The sequence below is a fragment of the Microtus pennsylvanicus genome, chromosome 12, assembly GCF_037038515.1.
Source record: "Microtus pennsylvanicus isolate mMicPen1 chromosome 12, mMicPen1.hap1, whole genome shotgun sequence".
NCBI classification, from domain to species: Eukaryota; Metazoa; Chordata; class Mammalia; order Rodentia; family Cricetidae; genus Microtus; species Microtus pennsylvanicus.
The window spans coordinates 3413712-3433462 of NC_134590.1; the positions used below are offsets into that span (position 1 = coordinate 3413712).

Genomic DNA, 19751 nt, shown 5'->3' on the forward strand with positions numbered 1-19751 from the left:
ACTGCATCCCAGACAACACTGATACTTTCTTGCCTGGAGTTAATATTCTTCTCTATTTATTTACCATAGCTCAAAGGCTGTCAAACTTAGTCTAACATTTAGATTCCATCCCGCCTGCCAACATCACTGGGTGGGTGTGCCTCACTTTTGTTTCCTCTGTGACTTTCTGGCAGTCATGAAATGGCACTGTACCCTGAATGGGCAGAGCCATAGGCCATTCAGAGAAACAAGAGTAGTTTTTTTTTTTTTTTTTTTTTTGGTTTTCGAGACAGGGTTTCTCTGTGGTTTTGGAGCCTGTCCTGGAACCAGCTCTTGTAGGCCAGGCTGGCCTCGAACTCACAGAGATCCGCCTGCCTCTGCCTCCCGAGTGCTGGGATTAAAGGCGTGCGCCACCACTGCCCAGCTACAAGAGTAGATTCTTGTCAACAAGAGATCAGTGGCTCCATAACAGAATGCATAAAAAAGCAGCCACACAATCCCGAGTTCAAGGTAAGCATACACAGCAGGGGAGAAACCTCCATGTACTGTCCATCTCTTAACCTGATTTTCTTAAATTACACGATTATGCTTGGAAATTTTCATTAATACATACAAAATATATTGGTTGTATCTATAACCTACACTCATATTCTCTCTCTCTCTCTCTCTCTCTCTCTCCTCAATATATTCCACTCCTCTCAGTCCAAACTGGGGCTTGAACAACCCACCAATGGCAACATCCCCTAGAAAATGTGCTTCTCCCTCCCAGTCACTAACTGCCAACAGCTTTTTAGCTAGGGTGGCGCCACATGAGCCCCACCCGTCCATGCTGGGATTTTAACTGCCTTGGCCTTGCATACGTCCAGGTGACCACTGCCTGCAGGCTGTCTGTGCAGTGTCGCAGCTAAGAGACAGAGTTTCACACACTCTTCTCCATCCTCCGGCTCGTGCATCTTTCTGCCCCACTTCCATGGTTTTCCCAGGATGTTCAGGCATGTGTGTGTGTGTGTGTGGGGGGGGGGGTTGATATAGATGTCCCATCTATGGCTGAGTGTTCACGGTCACTTATTCTCAGGGCTGTGACCAGTTATGAGTCTCTGCATTAACTGTGGGAACAGGAAGGTGAAGGAAAATTATGTGTATGTGTGGGTACTTAACCCAAACTAAGAATGTATGGAGAAGTTTCATGAAAACAGAGTTTGTAAGCTTATTACAAATACACCCCCCAAGAAGAAGTTTGAATGTGATGTGAGCTGTGGTTTGCTTCTGACCCCCTGCTGTTTCTCCCATTCTGTTCCATTTCCTATCCCCTCTCCTCCCCTGACCTTGTGTTTTGAGTGACCACTGCTAAGTCTTTGGTGATTTCCTTTCTTTCTAACTCCTTCACTCCCTGGGTGACTACATCACTGTTTCTTCACCTCCATGCAAATATCCAGCTACCTATTTGACACCTCATTACCCACTAGGTAAGTCAAGCTTGGTTTTCCAAAATCTATCCATGTCAACCCTTACTTCCCACCCTCACGGCAAAGCCCTGCTTCATATGTAGCCTTCCTAGCTCAAAAGAACAGCCGCATCCTTCCAGTGATCGAGGTCCCCAATCTGAGTCACCCTTCACTCTCTCTCTTATATCCACAGTTACTCCGTCAAAAGGAAGCTTAACACCGTTTCTCACTGAGCCGCTTCTTTCCTCACGTGACAATCTAAGTTTCAAAAAGGTGACTCTTTTTCCTTGTTGGTTCTATTCTGCTCACAGATGTATTACAAATGTGTAGAAAATGGTACTTAGAGAATATAGGACAAAATTTGATGAAGTTAACAAACCTGGGGCGATAACTCAGTGGGATAGGATTTTTCTTGTTTTGAAAGAACAGGGACCTGAGTATGCCTATCACTGGGGTCAGGGAGAGACTCTGTTCCAAGTGAATGAGGCAGAGAGTCACAGGACAAGGTATTCAGTGTCCTCCTCTGGACTCTGCATAAATTTTGGAGTGCACTCACCCATACACGCGATGTGTGTGTGTGTACTATAGAAATATCCCATACACACACAGACACACACATAAAATAGAGTGAATATTTGTAATTTTAGTGAGGAAGAGGGGTAAATTGTTATCAATTTTAGAACAGTCATGCAAAATCAACATGCATCTGGGTACCACCCCAGGCAGAAGTTCCCTCTGTGCAGGGCCAGGGCATGGGCACAGTGAAGGCCAGTATGGAGAAGGCACATAGGATTTTACACACACAGACTGCATTTGTATCAAAGGGAGCCATCAGGGTCCACAAGCATCAGTCACCAAGCAAACACTGTCCTTTAGCGGTGAGGAGGAATGAATAGCACACCTTCTCGATCACATACACAGTCTGTCTTTCTTCCATGGGAGGAAGTGACTCTGGCTAAAGTCTTACTACGAGGTATACATGACAACATATTCCTAGAAGAGTCCACCAGAGGACGATGATATAGAAATACAGTTTGTTAGAAGAGGAATAAGTGCGTTACAAATTAGCACTGAGAGGGCCCAGGAGTTTGGTCATCCCGTTCATACCATCGTTTTAGGGTGAGAAACCCGAGCCAAGAGAAACCAGATGCTTGATCAAGGACGATAGCTAGCAAGTGGAGAACCGGAACTTCTAGCTGAAGTTCTTGCTCGGGAGTTCTTTGATGAGGTCACAGGATGTGGACGAGGATTTAAAGAACCTATTGAGTTCTAAACAAAGGATGTAAATAGAATTTCTCCTGGGCTCAGTCTGCCATCACATCCTTGGTTGGACTGTGAGCAATAAAAACCAGAGAGTGCTATTAACGTTTAAATGATTCTTACAGACATGTGGCTCTCAAAGCCATCCTGGGATAAAAGACTTTGACTCAAAAGAAGCTTAATGGTGAAGCTGACCTTGTGACCCAAGATAAACCTTTGTATTAATCGTCTCCTTGCATCTTTCATACATTCCTAAGTTTCCAGTGAGTGGATAGCTCAGTTATCTTATACGAAAAGTCTTCAGTTAGAATCTCCCATGATTCCAAGGGTAGTGATGGCAGGAAGTGAAAATCGCTCCTAGTTAGCAGTTTTGTCTTAACCAGAGAAAAGAAGGCTTTCCTTTCCAGCCTTCTCCTTCTGTAAACGTGTACAAGCATGTACCAAGGCCTTGCCTTTGTATGATGCTTCTGGGATCTCTATGTAGCCACTGGCCTCTGGGGCTACTAAAAGTGTGTCGTATATTTTGAGCAGGAGCTGCTGGGACAACTCCCTGTCACAAGCATGATTCACTTTCATTATGAATTGGCTTGCTGTGAATGAACTACGAGAGCGAATTATGCCTGGCCCTGTGCTAGGGGCTCGGGGAACAGAGGAGAACACAGCAGACGGCGTACCAGTTCCCACCCACACGCTCTTTCAGGGAAGGGGACCGCGATCAGGATTCCCACAAAGTTGGCAATACAATGCTCTCCTTTCTAATCAGTATTGATTAGTGTTACTGGGTGTGCCAATGCTCTAAAGATTGATTTTATTTTAATCGAGATAAAATTTATATGTTGCTTATTCTGGAATCTTCTAGAAAACAGCAGGGGCTTAGAAATTATCATTGTATCATGTGGCAAGTTGAAATCACATGGATACACACACCCAATTAAGCAATTTGTAGTAAACAGCAAATTCTTCCAATATGTTACTCTTTTTCTTCTTTTTTTAATTGATTTAATTGAGCTCTACATTTTTCTCTGCTCTCCTCCCTTCCTCTCCCCCCCCCCTTTTAACCCTCTTCCATGATCCCCATGCTCCCAATTTATTCAGGAGATTTTGTCTTTTTCTACTTCCCATGTACATTAGATGTATGTCTCTCTTAAGGACCTCATTGTTGTCTAGGTTCTCTGGGATTGTGAATTGTAGGCTGGTTTTTCTTTGCTTTAGGTCTAAAAGCCACTTACGAATGAGTACATATGATATTTGTCTTTCTGGGTCTGGGTTACCTCATTCAAAATGATGTTTTCTAGATTCATCGATGTCATTTTTTTCTGCTATGTAGTACTCTGTTGTGTAAATGTACCACATTTTCCTTATCCATCCTTTGATCGAGCGACATTTAGGTTGTTTCCAGGTTCTGGCTATGACAAACAATGCCGCTATGAACATAGTGAGCACATGTTCTTGTTGTATGATTAAGCAATCTTTGGGTATATGCACAAAATATGTTACTCTTTTAAAAGCTTGATATTACAATAAATAAAACCAAAAGCATTAATACACAGATGCATATTGGAAAAAGTGACTAACCAAAACCCATCTGGTATTAGAGAGAATGCATGAGAGGAGCAAAAGAATCTGGGAATATGTATAATACGAAGCCGAGGATCAGCGAAGCCCGCTTGATGGACCGCTGGAGAGGGTGCGCTAACAGAAACGCGTTCCTCCACCTCAGCTTGGCTCCAGGGAAAAAGCCAACGCAGCTGGGCTGAACATTATGACACAGCAGACAGCTGGAAACTGAGCTTGGATTTCTGCTTGTCCACATGCTGCTAGGGTTGGAAAAGAAGGCTTTCACTCCTTGGGGATTTTTGCTAAAACACTTCAGTGATGTCATCATGACACCAACCACTTAATGGTCACTCTGTACATTTCAAGTTCACCTCCATTCAGAGATCCCTAGTGAACTGAGACTAGGTGGCGTCTAACAGCCTCTTAAAGACGGATCATAGACCAGCATGAGGGGTAGGTGGTCTTTTCCTGGTCTCTGGTTCTGAAGGTTCTTCTACCTGCAGGCTGTCTGCCACATGGCTGGTGCTGGGTATTCGTTTGCTTGTCTGAGATAGGTCTCAAGTAGCTTTGACACCCCCAAGTGGCCAAGGGTGACCTGAACCTCTTACTTCTTTCTGTACCTCCCTAGTGCTGGGGTTACAGGTGTGTTCAGCGTACCCTCTTTATACGGTGCTGGGGACCGAATCCAGGGCTGCATGCATGATACTCTACCAATGAGCCAAATCCCCATCCTCAGCCCTTCTTTAATTTCTAAATGTTTCAGACCATCTGCATGCTGCCCAGACTGGTCTCGAACTCTCTCTGTACTCAGGTAGGGTATAGCCTGATCATCATCCTGTCTCAGCCTACCAAGTCTCTGAGGTTTCAGGCATCCCTCATCATTCCTGGCACACTGCCACCTTCCCAGAAAAGCTGTATACTATTTAGAAAGGAGTTATTTGCCAGGTGCTATTATTAGTAAAAATCTTGGATTAGAACTAAATGAGGCTTTCCTTAAAAAACCCATTTCAGAACTGTCTATGGCCTTGCCAGATGTATTTTTAAAAGTCGTTGAAAGATCTAGAAAGTAAGATTCATAAGGCCAATGACATATCAGCCTGCTTGCTGGCATCTACAGCTGGTTTCTGATCTGCATTTCATCAGCTGGATGAAAAGTGTGTCTGGAAGGAACAGAGCTGGCTTAAGGCTTGTACCCTTGGACTAGCATGGGAAGCATGTCGGTGTGTGAGGTGTGTCCGTACCAACAGCACTTCCGGGCAGAGGAGAAGATGGGAATTCAAGGATAGTTCTAAGTCAGCCTGGGCTACAGGAGACCCTGTCTCAATACAATAACAGAGTTGTTAAATTGAAAGGCTTAAAATATCAATCAGAGGGATGGTGGTGGTGGTGCACGCCTTTAATTCCAGCATTTAGGAAACAGAGGCAGGCAGATCTCTAAGATCAAATCCAGCCTTGTCTATCTAGTGAGTTCGAGGCCAGCCAGGACTACGGTGGGACCCCGTCTCACAAATAAATAAATAAATAAATAGTTGGAAAATCTGAGAAGTTTGGTTAAAAGCAAAAATTTCATAGAAAAAAAGTAGGACATAAACAAGAAGAAAAAGGTTACTTTTAAAAGTCAAACACTCTGGAGATGAGAGCCCTTTGGAGCTCTGAAGAGGAACTGGGGAATTTAACAGATGATTTTCTGGTTGGTGGAAAACAGGCGCAGAGCCAAGAGAAAGGGCAGTTGATGGAATAACTGGAGATGTTTGTTTGTCTGTTTCCTCCATTCAGATGACCCACCCTCAAAAGTGAACACAGATCACTGCTCCCTGGGCCTGAAAATGGTTACATAGACATAAAAGTTACTGCGGGATAAATAGTGCCCCCTGCATGGAGCCATGGGGATGTTGAAAAGATAGGTTGGCTCATTTGTATTCAAGGCATTGGATACAAGCAAGGCCACCCTGGGGATTCCTGGGAGTAAGTGGGACTGGGGATGGGGAGGAGAAAACCAGGGCTTCTTTAACTTCATCTCTCCCAGCCCCGAGGAGGTACAGGGGCTCAGATTATCATGGAAACTCTGCTTAGGTGATTTTGTTTTTGAGGTAGTGTTTAAGTAGCTAAGGCTGGACTCTAGCTAGCTATACAGTCAAGGGTGACCTTGAACTTCTGACCTTCCTGTGCCCACCACCAGAGTACTGATACTTCAGGTGCATGGGCTGCATCCAGTTTACACAGGGCTGGGGACTGATCTAAGCGCTTGTCCACCTGAGGCTGCACTCTCTCAGCTGAGCTTGTCACCTGAGGCTGCACTCTCCAAGCTGAGTTTTCTCCGGAAAACTCCTGCAACTCGCTATCCAAATCCTGAGAACTAGACAGACATGGAGGAGAGATGCCTCGATAGTCTTCTGAATATTCAATACTTCTTTCCATCGTTACTTAAACTTGCATTTTTTTCTGATGAGAGGGTCTTTCTTCTAGTTAGTAATGAGATGTGTACTCCCCTGAAATATTTAACCACTGTACCAACAGGGCCCAACCTGATGGTGGCAGGAAGGGAAGCAGAAGGGAAGGAGCTGCAGGAATTGAACTAGAACAAAATAACCCCCTGTGAGTGAAGGGAGTCAGCAGGAGCTGCAGCAGCAGCCCACAGGCCTCAACTTCAAAGAGAAAATGAAGTCATTTTGGTTGCCCCGGTAACACCAAGATAAAATGTGGAAATGAAAATGCAGGCTATAACGTTAACAAAATCTTCCTCGGCAGGAAGGTCTCTGACATGCGGAATGAGGTTTACCATAGCAACATGCAAAAACCCCACATAAACCGATCAAACAGAGAATTCCCAAGGGGGAGAAGCCTGGCAATGAAGACCAGACGGATCCACTGCCAATTCCGTCCCTCACAAGGGCTTGCAGGGATCAAGGGAAACTTCCTTTAAAACCTTAACCAGTTTTAAATGCTAAGTGTTGTTTCTACCAACTCCTGTTTCTTCAAATCTGCACTCTTTCTAAAGCAATGGTTTATTGGGGGGGGGGGACCTAAGTAAACAAACATAAAGGCCAGAGCCCCAGTGATGGTTTAAATAAGAAATGTCCTGCATGGTCTCGGTATCTGAACACTTGATCTCCTGTTAGTGGCGTTGTGTGGGAAGATTCAGGAGGTGTAGCCTTTCAGGAGGAAGTATGTTACCAGGGCTGGGCACCCTGCTTGCATTTGCTTTCTCTGTGGCCACATTACCCACCATCCATAACACGTCCCTCAAAAGCCTTTTCCCCCTACGTTGCCTTGGCCGTGGTGTCTTACCCCAGCAACAGAAAGATTGATACTGCCACCATTCTGGGTTATATTTTCTATGTCTCATCTATACCAAGGTCCTCAGCTACTAAGGCAGTAGGTAGACCTCCCTGGCAATTAGTTGTAGTGGGAATTCTAATCGATTTAATAATAAAAACCTGGAGTCAGATATTAGGGCGTGAAAGCAAAAGATCAGAGAAGCCGAGCAGCCACACTAGAGTTCTTACCTCCACGAAATCCTCAGAACCAGGGGGGCGAGATCCTCAGACTGAATGCCGAGAGCTACTGTCTTCTCCAGTTTATATTCCTCTCTCTGCCCAGCCATATCCCTTCCTGTCTCCACCTCTAGTGCGTGACTCCCAAGCACTGGGGTTAATGGTGCGAGCACCACTGCCTGGTTCTGTTTCTCTATTAGACTGGATCAATCTCGTGTAAATCAGGGTGGCCTTGAACTCTGCTTCCCGAGTGCCGGGATTAAAGGTGTGTGCCACCTCTGCCTGGCCTCTATGGTTAACTGGTGGATCATTCACACTCTGATCCTTAGGCAAGCTTTATTTGTTAAAGCACAAACAAAATATCACCACAGTTCGTGTAGTTCCGCAGTATTACTATCGTTATTAACTTTCCTTTTGGTTCTGGCAAAAGAACTCAGGGACCTGGACATGCAGAGAACTTACTCAGCTCCACTGAGTCAGGTGAGACTCTAGAATTACAGTGGCTCGGCAGGATGGCCCTCGTGTGGAAGTACCTGGGTCAGAATCCTGACTCTGCCACGTGTGAACCGGGTGAGTAGACCAATAATCCTTTGCTTCTTCGCCCTCACGAGGCTGACTGGAACAGTTCTTTTCCTCTGTAAGAGTTAGAAAGTGTGTGAGGGACGATTACGGTAAGCACTAATTGCAGCGAGGCAGGTACTTAGCGCTCAATATTTGGCAGCAGAGGCAACGATTAGATTTGGCAGGTATGCTAGGGAGTTCACAACGGAAAAACTTGTATGTCGTTTAAGTAAGAAAACTTCAGAATAAGATCTACCTTCTCAGCAAGAAAAACTACCTATATATACAATGTGATTTTCACTAACCACAGTTGTAAAATTCGCAACAGGTTCCAAAATGTGTGTATCTTTCTACTTGAAATGTTATATCTATTTGTGGTGGTTTTAATGAGAATGGCTCCCATAGGCTCCTATGTCTGAAGCTTGATCCCCAATTGGTGAAAATGTTTGGAAAGGGTTAGGCCATGTAGCTTTTTTTGTAAGGGGTGTCATGGGGGTGGCCTTTGAGGCTTCAGAAGACAGCCATTCCCAGCATGCCTCTTCTTCCTGTGAGCTCGCAACTGTATCTCCAGCATATTGTCCCTGGACTTCCCTTCTGAAACTGTAACCACCAAATACACTGGCTTCTGTCAGTTGCCTTGGTCACGGTGTCCTACCACAGCAACAGAAAAGGAACTAAGACACTGAGATCAGTAGCCGCCACTTATCCTTTCTGCTCGAAACCCTCTGATTAGTGTAGATGTGCCAAGCAGGTGGAGAACACAGCATGTCACTGTGTGATTGACCTGTTTCTCTTAACATGACATTTTCAGGGCTTATCGAGGCCATCACATACTGAAGAACTAACTTTTGGAAGCTGAAAAGCAGTCCATTGCTGGTGGACACTTTTTTTTTCCAGAGAGAGCTCACAGGGCCCCACCCTTCTCTGAGGATCTAACTGTATCTGGAGGAGAGAAAGACATTTTCTTCAATGGTGTAGCCACTGGTAAGCTGTCCCTGCTCCCGTAAATTCCTTTTCTCTCAGCCCCATAAGCAGCCTCAATTAAACTAACAGGTTCACACACACACACATGATATATTCATCTCTTGATAGGTTATTTCCATATTGTGGCTATTGTAAGAATAAATACAAACAAAACCCTTCGAATAAAATTTCTCGTTTTTGTTAAACAAGAAAGGCAGATCTGACAACTGATAATGTGCCAGGCACGAACACAGTATCTGCCAAGCATTGTCTTTTTTACTCTACGTTAAGTCTGTCAGAGAGCACTGGCTTGCTCTACAGAAGATGAAACCTACACACAAGTTAGTTTCCCCAACGTTAGAAAAGTCTGTGAACGGCAGAGCAAAACCCCCAACTCCAATCTGTCGGAGTCCAACATCCAAGCTCATCACACGTCACAAGTAGAATTGTTTCATTCGGGAAGTGAGCTCTCTCGGGATTGTATTCGTGGTAATCATGTTTGTGAGCTGAACACAATGCCCTCGGCTCTATACACAGAGAGATGCTATCTAAGGGAAGAGCTTGGTGGAGGTTCTGAGGACCCAGCTTCTGTCCACACAGCCACTAGTATGGAACCGACCTGTCAGTCGCTGGGAGCTAGAAAAGCGGAGATTTACAGACAGTGCTACAGGAACACTTCCATTAATACATTACACTCAGTTTCACCGCTTCTGTTTGAAGCTAAACCCTTGGGTGGAGAATGTGGTTCCCAGACACAGTCTCCTAATAGGGGGATCTGGATGTGACTTCCAGGAACTCGGTGTGGCAAAACAGCAAGAACCTTCCGTACCGAGAATTGAATACTGGGAAACTTACACCAAATTAAAATAAAAAGACACCAACTACTTACTTCCCCTTCATTGTTCTTGTGCAAATTAATTTGCTTTGGCTACTTGTTAACCATCTCTCGCCCTAAGAAAATTACCAGGATCTTGCTTCCTTCATGTTTCAGCTAAGTTTCTGCTTTATTGCAGATACGCTCACAAAAAATGGTTGGTTTTTGAAGACTAGTTTGAAGGTTCAATCTTAAAACAAAATATAATGACTATTTTGGCCCCTTTCTGCTCTTCTTAAAATATTTCGAAAGGCAGGAAACACTTTAGGTGTATTTTATGTATAATATTCCATGAGTACTGAAAACCTCTTTCTAATGCATGGCCTCCATCCCGCCATAGCAACGCACAGAGCCGACCTCTCTGAGGGTGATGTCACACTTGTAGGAGTCCCAGGCTCACACACCCTTGGCTTTGGCTTCCATTATTTTATTAAACATTTATTTCCCTGCAGGCGCCTCTATCATTGCTCAGATTTCTATCTGAACTCAATTTTTAGATCCAGGTGCTCCAAGTTTCCCTCTTAAATTTGTCCCAATATATAGAACCTGGGCTCTAGTTGAAGGGTTTGACACGGTGTTTGGCAAAGTCAAGACAAGTCCAAGGTTCTTACTCATTTTTGTAAAATTGAAGGGAATAAAGAAGCCTTAGTCTATAGGAAGAGCTCATCTGCAGAGGAGCCCATGGGGACTTGGGTAAGGCAATGTAAGTTAGGTGTCCAAGTGGAGGGGCTTCGTAAACAGTTGGATACACCAGACAGAGTCCAAAAGTCTTGGCTAGCAGAACAAACTCAGGAGTGATTAGGACATATGAACTGTTACCAGGGGACAGGATAAAACCACTTAGGGCATATACAGACAGGAAAGCTGTCTAAGGACTTCCTGAAACAAAGAACATTTTGCTCCAGATATGGGCACGAATATTTTCTCTAACTTCCTTCTTGTCTTTGCATGAATGCCACTTTTGGAGATTTTTTTTAGCTGGCCCTCTTGAAAATACGAACGCTAGAGGCTGGAAAATGGCTCATGCTATACAAGCATGAGGACCTAAGTTTCAATCCCGATCAACCACGTGAAAGCCAGGCATAGCTGTACACTCTGACAACTCCAGCCTGGGGAGCTGGGAAACAGACAGACGCTCTGGGGTTTGTGGGCCAGCCAGGGTCACAGCATTGGTGAGCTCCATGTTCAGTGAGAGACCCTTTCTCAAAGAAGAAAGAACAGCCGAGAAAAACACCCAACATCAACCTGTGGTTTCTACATGCACATGCATGCATACTTCTACATTCATATGTACAAACCATAAAAACATATGCCACACATGTGTGCACATTGCATACACACACACTAGTGCTGACCCTTGGACAGCAACACGTGATTCCAACCTTCCAAACCCCCAGAAGAACATATGCATATGCCTCACGTGTGCACACGCACGCGCGCGCACACACACACACACACACACACACACACACACACACACACACACACACACTAGTGCTGACCCTTGGACAGCAACACGTGATTCCAACCTTCCAAACCCCCAGAAGAACATATGCATATGCCTCACGTGTGCACATGTGCGCGCGCACACACACATTAGTGCTGACCCTTGGACAGCAGCATGTGATTCCGACCCTCCAAACCCTCCCATCGTCACGCTCACTTCACAGCATGATCGTCCCCACCTGTGTTGTGTGTTTGGTCTGTCTCCTCTATGCGAGGTAAACTCCTTAGGGATCAGGGGCCTCCCTCCTTCTAATGCCCAGCATGGCCTCTGGCACATCCACGCCCTCAGCAGACAATCACAGAAAGAATGAGTGAAAACCAGTGTACACACGACTGGAAATTCTCTTGGTGGTCAGAAATGCAGAGCAGAAGAGCTGCAGAGAAGGTCAGTCCTCAGCACCTTGCTGCTCTTGCAGAGGACCCCCCCCCCCACAGTCTCACAACCACCTGCATGGAAGTCCAGATCCAGAGGATTTGATGTCCTCTGTGGACACCAGGCAGTCAAACATAAAATGAAAACAAATAAATCTCCACAAAACACGCATACAAGAAACATTCATTTGACTCCAGAATTTAGTTAGGTGGACTTGGTTTTGAGAAGAGAACCATGAGCTCCTCCGCACTGATTAGTGTTTCTCAGGACACTGCGCTTTGCCAAGGCGTTGAACGACAGCACAGGTGTGTGAGAGGCCATCAAGACGTGTGCGTGTGAGTGGAAATCTAAAAACACAAAACCTTTTGTCTTCTTCAAGGAGCGGGTGGGGGGGAAGGAAGGGGAGGGGTAAGGCAAGAGGCGCTCTTGGAAAGGTACATGGCCAGCAATGAACAGGGACAGCGGAAAGGAGTACGACAACTTCATGGGGGTGACACAGGAGCAGGCTCACACTGATGACGCAATGGGTGGGTTCCTCACCAGAGTGTGGAAGGCTGCTATCTTAAAGAGGAATGTGAGAAAATAATATATATGTGTGTGTGTGTATATATATATATATATATATATATATATATATATATATATATATGCACTAACCATTTACATACTACCTTCCCCATCTCCACCTTTGGTAATACATTCCACAGAAGCCCTGAACCCCTGGTCTACACCCTGAGTCTCTGTTTCTGACCAATCTCCATTCACGGTAACGGTGTGACTGGATGACCGCAGAAGCCCCTTAATCGATTTCCCTGATTCTACCGTAGATTGCTCTCCCCTGAGCAGCCGGAAGGAAACTTTCTGAGTCAGGGTTTCTATTGCTGTGAAGAGACACCGTGACCACGGCAACTCTTACAAGGGAAACATTTAACTGAGGAAGCAGCTTACAGTTCAGAGGTTCAATCCATTATGATCATGGTGGGACATGGCAGTGTGCAGGCCGACATGGAGCTAGAGAGGTAGCTGAAAGTTCTACATCTTGCAGGCAACAGGAAGTGGTCTGTCTCATTGGGTGTGGCTTGGGCATATATGAGACCTCAAAGCCTGCCTACCCAGCGACACACTTCTTCCAACAAGACCACATTCACTTCAGCACAGCCACACCTAATAATGCCACGCCCTTTAGGGACCATTTTCTTTCAAACCACCACACTCTTAAAATACCGGGTTTTTCCTGTGAGCCAAACCCTCCGACAACTCTCCGTCTCACTCAGGAGAAAGGTCAACAGCTGCACAAAAATCCTACACTCCTGTCTTCTGCTAGCGAGCTCTGGCCTGCTCATTTTATCTGCTCTAGCCACACCGGCCTTTCTAGACGTTCCTAAACATTCCTTACCCGTCCCTGTCTCGGGACCTTCGTCCCTGACACACCCCCACCCGGAATTCCTTTCTCTGGAGTCTGTAAGGTTCTGCCTCTCACCCGCTTCAGCGCTTATTGAATCTGACCCAGATCTCAACCACCTTTTAGGCCCCTTTGTCAGCACCATGATGGTGTCTGCCATCACTACCTCTTGTTTGGACAATAACACTGCAAAGCTGATTTAACACTAAACCTCACAGTCCACACTTCCTCTCCCCTTCCACAACAGTTATCAAAGTTGAATGCATGTGTGTCATATGGGTGTGTGTGTGTGTGAATATGTTTCCTTTTCTGTCCTCTCTAACTTGAATTCCCACTAAATCAGGGATTTCTTTTAATGCTTAATTTGGAAGTTATTTTTGTGCCAAGCATTCAGAACAGCCTCTACCTGAGTCACACATTAATCAAACAGTTCAAGAAGCAGAAATAGCGTGTAGAAATGCCACGGAAGAGAAAGCAAGTAAGGGGATACGGATGGCTAACAGACACATCAAAGGCCTAGTAGTGCATATGTACACTCCAGCGCATGCAAATACAAAGCTTTGAAGCGCTGCATGGCACCAGGATCCCATCTGTCAAAGGAGAAATTTAGGAAGGACTGGTGGTTAAGCTCATGCATGACAGATTCTAGAACAAAACTCAGAGACTGTTAGAGAAAAAGTCAGGAAAACACTGCAAGTTACAGGCGTAGGCAAGGGCCTCTCAATTGGACCCCAGGTAAACGGGACCTCATCAAACTAAAAGAAACAGTCAACTGAAGAAGTCCATAGAATGAGAAAATCTTTGCTTATACATCTGACAGATTAGTATCTAGAATATATAAAGAACACAAAAAAGCTAAACAAGAAATCAAACAACCAGACCAATAAATGGACTAATGAAATGAATGAACAGTTTCCAAAAGACAGAACGAACAATAAACCTATGGAAAATGCTCAGTTACTCGGCATCAGAACTGCAGGTCAATACTATAGTGAGAATACACCCTGTCCCAGTTAGAACGGCAGCCAGGCGCGGTAGTCCTGCCTTTAATCCCAGCACTCAGGAGGTTGAGAGCAGATAAGAGTACATTCCAGGACCAAGTACAAATGCTTTTTGAGTTTGAGCCAGGCCAGCCAGGGCTACATAATGAAACACTTTCTCAAGACAAACAATAAAAAGGAATCTACCAAAAGTCTATGGGTTGGCTATCCCATGATAACATGGAAGATGGGTACTGTATAGAAAAGGCTTCTGGTGCCCTGCTAGGGAGTTCGGATCCTTTGGGAGTCACTTCTGAAACACGAACAGTGTTTTATGATTGAGTACATCTGTGTAAGTGTGTGCTGGGCACTGCCCCGTGGAGAACCTATTGCTAATCCTAGCTGTGCTAGCATTTGAAGGATTTACTGCAAAATCCTGGGAGAAATAAAACCCAAGCAGGTGTGGGGATCCCTCAACTTTGGCCACACAGCAGGGCCGTTCAGAAAGCCTTTAAGACCTCAATTCCTGAACGAGTCAAGACTAGAGTCCCAGGTGTGGGACCCAGGCATGAGGTATTTTTATGCAGTCCTAGATTGGGACCTATTTTCCTAGAAACATCTTAAAAAGTAAAGAAACACATCCGATAAGGTCTGGAGACAGATAGCCAGAGCTACAGCTGCCCTCACAAAGGTAGTTTTCTTGCCTTAGTACTCGTGATTGATCGATTGCTAGGGAACTGAAGAAGTCCTTGAACATGCTAAACACATGCTATACCTCAGAGTTACAGCCTTAGTCCCTGTACTTTATTCATTTATTTTGAGACAGGTCTCCCTGTGTAGCTCTGGCTGGTCTGGAACTTGCCAGGTAAACAAGGTTGGCCTTGAACAAAAGACCCCTTACCTCTGCCTTCCAAGTGCTGGGATTAAAGGCAATGCCACTGTGCCTGGCCAGTCCTTGTGTTTTAATACCCTGTCTTTAGCGCATATTTTCCTTCACACGACATCAGGATGGACAGACTCCCCCACGCACTCGGCCTTGGGGAAAAGCAGGCTGCCTAAGTAATACTGAAGGGAGCTTGGGCCAGAGCTTGGGCCATAACCCTACTTTGAAAGTCCACGGCTGAGTGTTTCCACATACAACCCAAGACCAAGACTTTCCTACCTGCTTTGGTCTCTCCTTCAGTGCTTGGGTTTTTTATATCTGCATCTACCTCTCCGCCCACACTGTGAACGCTAAGGGCAAAGACTGAGTGCTCACTCGGGTACTCCTGCTAGTTGTCTGGGAATAACGGTTTATATGACAGAACTGTATGTGTGCACCCATGGTTTGGCCTTCTCAAATACCTTCTGAATGTGGACAGTGCTCTGAACATAAAAGCTGTAGTACTGATGGGATCTCTGTTTGCTTGATAATTGGAAACTAACAATACTGGTCTTAACAAAGCTCCCTCTATGCATAACGGAGAACTCTGGGACACAAACTACGGCTTCCAGTGCACCTGGAAGGAGCAGGCATTTCATGTGGGCTGCATGTTTAACTCCTCACTATCCCAAGGCTCGAGGTCCTACAAGCCTATGTGTTTGGGAGAAATGAAGATTTTAGAGAGTTACCCATTTTGCCTGGATGTGACAGCTAAGTACGGTCCTGAACGTCACCCAGGGAGCCTGTTTATGGTACTGTGAACGTTATACTCTAAAGATAACACTGTTTTTCTTCCTGATCTCTGGCAGGAATTCATCAACAAGAAAGGCTGTTCTTTCTTCTCCCACTTGTTAATTCTGCCCCACTTCAAAAGGGATGCTAAATGAACATTTATTAATTGTACCGAATGAGTTTCACTGTGACATTTTCATATAAGCACAGAGCATAATTTCATCCTGTTCACCCTCATGGTCTTCTATTAGCGCATTGGGTACTGTCTACTAAGATGGATGCTGTAGCTACCTTGCATTTCCTAGGAGCTAACAAATGTCAGAGATACTTTGTTTCCTCTCTCACTGGTTTCTCAATCTTGTATCTCTCTAGCCTCTTGGGTGGTTAATAACATCACAGAATGTAAAGGTAGACTCTGCTCCACTCAGCAAGTCCATTCTGTGAGCAGACAGCCCATATGCATATTTATATTAAATATTTGTCATAACATGTAACACAAGAAGTAGCGGCACACAGGTTTAGTTTTCAAATCAACTGTTTCATTTTAGGGAAAAAATGAGGATTTCTCAATGTTGCCCGTGGATGAGCTCAATATTAAACTGGATGGCACTTGGAAGAATCTTTCTTAGAATAAGGACAGGGATGTGTGTTTTTAAGTCACGGTGACCCTGCCACCCTTGCCGCTCCTAAATAAAATGCCACAGAGATTGACATGTTGAAAAAAGCAGAAAGACTATTTGAAAACCTTCACAAGACAAAGAACTAACTGGTTCTTTTCAGATGACATTCTAAAAACAAAACGTATTTTAAAACAGGCTCCCTTCCAGGTTTCCAAGCAAACACACCCAAATAGATTAATTAATATATCAGAGCCGTAGAGTGGCCTCAGATACTGTACTTAATCTTGCTTATGATGCCACACAAGCGACTCTGATTCAGTGAGAATGTCAACAGGAAGAGGTCTGGCGGAAACATAAAACCTCAGAGCGAACGAATCCCGAGACTCAAAACAAGTCCCTTACCAGAAATGCTGGTTAAGCCAAACGACAGGGCAGCCAAGGCCATCAAGGAAAACCTGTGTTCTCAGGCTTCATGCTCTCCTCATGTAAGGTGTCTATTATAGTTCTGCCTGGATGCGGGGTTTTTATGGAAGCATGGTATATTTCAACTAAAAACCTCTAGCTGAGGGAATGTAAAGACGACCACGGGTATACACTACATTCCTGAGGGGCCGGCCCTAAAGAGATACTTGCTTTTCGGCACCACTGGTATACCTTATTGCCTCCCCCAAAATATTGTTTTGACTTATAAAATATTCTTGAGGGCGTGTCTCAGCTAGTAGAGTGCTTGCCTAGCATGTAGAAAACTCTGGGATCCAGACCAGCACTTCCTAAACTGGGTGTGGTTGGCCCAAACCTGTAATCCCAGAGTGTGGAGGTAGGAAGATCATAAATTCAAGGTCATCCTTAGCTAAGCGCTGTGTTCGAGGCCCGGCTGGAATACTGAGGGACGACTCAAAAGAACAACTCACTATCACCAAAACCCAAAAAGCTAATAATGGCTTACAATATTACAATATACATTAATAGGCATTGCTCCATTTAGGTCTAATTTTCTTCTCTGATATTAAAATGGAAACCCATCAGCAAATTTTGAAGAAGCAAACTATGATCATATAAGTATCTTCCCAGACACAATGGCGGTTGATTACTGAAGATACCCCTTAAAAGACGTGACAGGCTTTCGGGTACCAACTACTACATGAACAACATTGAATCCAGAGGCTCAAGGGCAATGTGTGAAAATTCTGCTTTCTCTGAACTAAGTACAGTTGTTTTGTACATGAAGACTTGTAAGAAGCCCTTCATTTAGAACAATCTATGTCAACAGTGAAACTGATTAAAATATACTCCTGGTATTACCTTATATGTGTATGTTACTCCACTGAGCATCTGCAGTTCCAGAATTCTAAGTTTAGTCATAAGCAGCCACATTCATCTAAAGAAATAAAAACAAATGTACGTCATCTCTACTCCATTTTGCTCAACAGGCTCTGTTCTGTATAGTAGTTACAATGTAAGCATTATTCAGGAAGATCTAGGCTTGCAGTAGGGCTTTAATGGGTAGTTTTCAACCTCTTCAAATGATGCGCCACTAGGAAAAAAAAAGTGTTGGCAATAAATGTAACAAGTGTCTTTAAATGTAACAGTTACCAATATTGATTTAAGAAAATCGAAGCCTCTATTTTAGAATCTTCTGGAACACTTACTGTTTGTGCCCCTTTACCAGCTGCTCACGGAAAGTACCTGTAAGAACAGCCAATTGGTAGGGTCTTCTTTCAAACATTTACACTGTGGAATTTCCCTCTGCCTCAAGTTGAGTCAAAGTGTTCAAATCATCCACCTCTAATCCATATGTGCCAGTCAAACCCCATGAACATCAGTCTGCCCCCATCCAGAGGCAGCAAATGAGCAGTCTGGGGTCTCTAGTTTCTGTGCCTCCTGGTGCTTACTCAGCATGGTGTATCTCTGGAACATTCAAGGCCCAAAGTTTCCAAGAAGCTTCCGTAGCCCAAACCAACAATAATATCAACTGAAGAGTTCCTTAGGAATGAGGGTCCATGCGCAGAGAACACATTACCGCCATTTCCCTAAAAGGCCATGCTGTTCAACTGCCTCCTCAATACGTTACGTCTATCCCCATAAAGTAACTCATGTGCCCCCGTTTACAGAGGGCGACAGCTAAGGCAGATTGTCTGGGCCAAGTGCTGTGAATTAGAGACTGATGAGCGTTCCTAATAGGACATCGACAGTACTGCCCCTCAAGGCCCAAGAAACATGACAGATGATGGGACAACAGATGAGCCAGGGTCATGACATGCTGCCTTCTGCATATGACATCGTCACTGCAACCACACACACAGCAGCAACGGACACCTGCAAAAGACTATGCCCTTTCTTGTCACCATGGATGAATGATCCATCCCTTTCCAAGGATGCTGAAGGCAAGACTGTCATTTTCTCTAGTGGTGAGGCCAATAGAGGAACAGGTAGAAGGAGTTCACAGGCAAAAGAAGGGGGACACAAGCAGGTAGTGGTGTGAACATACCACGCATAACACACTACACACGTCTCAAACTGTCAGGCAGACAACAAGGGCCAACCCCACTCCATATTTTTCGGGTGGTTAGACCACTTTGAGAACACAATTTGAGAGCGGAGCTGCACCTTTGGGGTCTAAGAGGTGTCATCAGCAGAGCCGGATGGACTCAGCTATGCTTTATAGGACTGGTATGTCCCCTGAAGACCACTTTTCTGGAAGCTAAATCTGTGCTCCCCAGGAGTGGTTGAAGCTGTGGGCTTTCACTATGCGGATCAGTTCCTTTCTCTAACACGGGGAAGTTGGTGTTCCTTGTGGGTGGGTAAGGGCACGTGACGACTCAGTGTTAACATCATGTACATGGAAATGATGGGCTCAGCTGCCAAAGCAAAGCAACTCCCCTTCCTCAAACCCTTGTCCCTATTTCTTACATGATACAGACAGGGGTAACTACCTTCAATTTGACAAGCTAGGGATACATCAGCAAAGCAGAACATTAAGACATAAGCAAGACAAGCGTTAGATGTCATGTGATCATGTCTAGAGTATTATAAGGGAGAAAAAAGGCAATATTCTTTTTCTTTACATCACAACACTGTGGGGT

General features: G+C 44.8%; 1 protein-coding gene across 3 annotated transcripts in view; it reads right to left on the reverse strand.

Moving 5' to 3' along the window:
• Lrrc8c (leucine rich repeat containing 8 VRAC subunit C) overlaps window positions 1–19751 on the reverse strand; it is a 77564-nt gene that overhangs the window by 35572 nt on the left and 22241 nt on the right. The window contains exons 2-3 of one of the 3 annotated variants that reach the window (XM_075942474.1): window positions 17971–18046; window positions 8269–8370 (exon numbers count right to left, since the gene is read on the reverse strand). The exons of 1 other annotated variant lie outside the window; for it this stretch is intronic. The gene's annotated coding sequence lies outside the window, so the exon portion shown is untranslated. The remainder of the gene's footprint in view (window positions 1–8268; window positions 8371–17970; window positions 18047–19751) is intronic. One more of the 3 variants, XM_075942473.1, reaches the window with a different exon arrangement.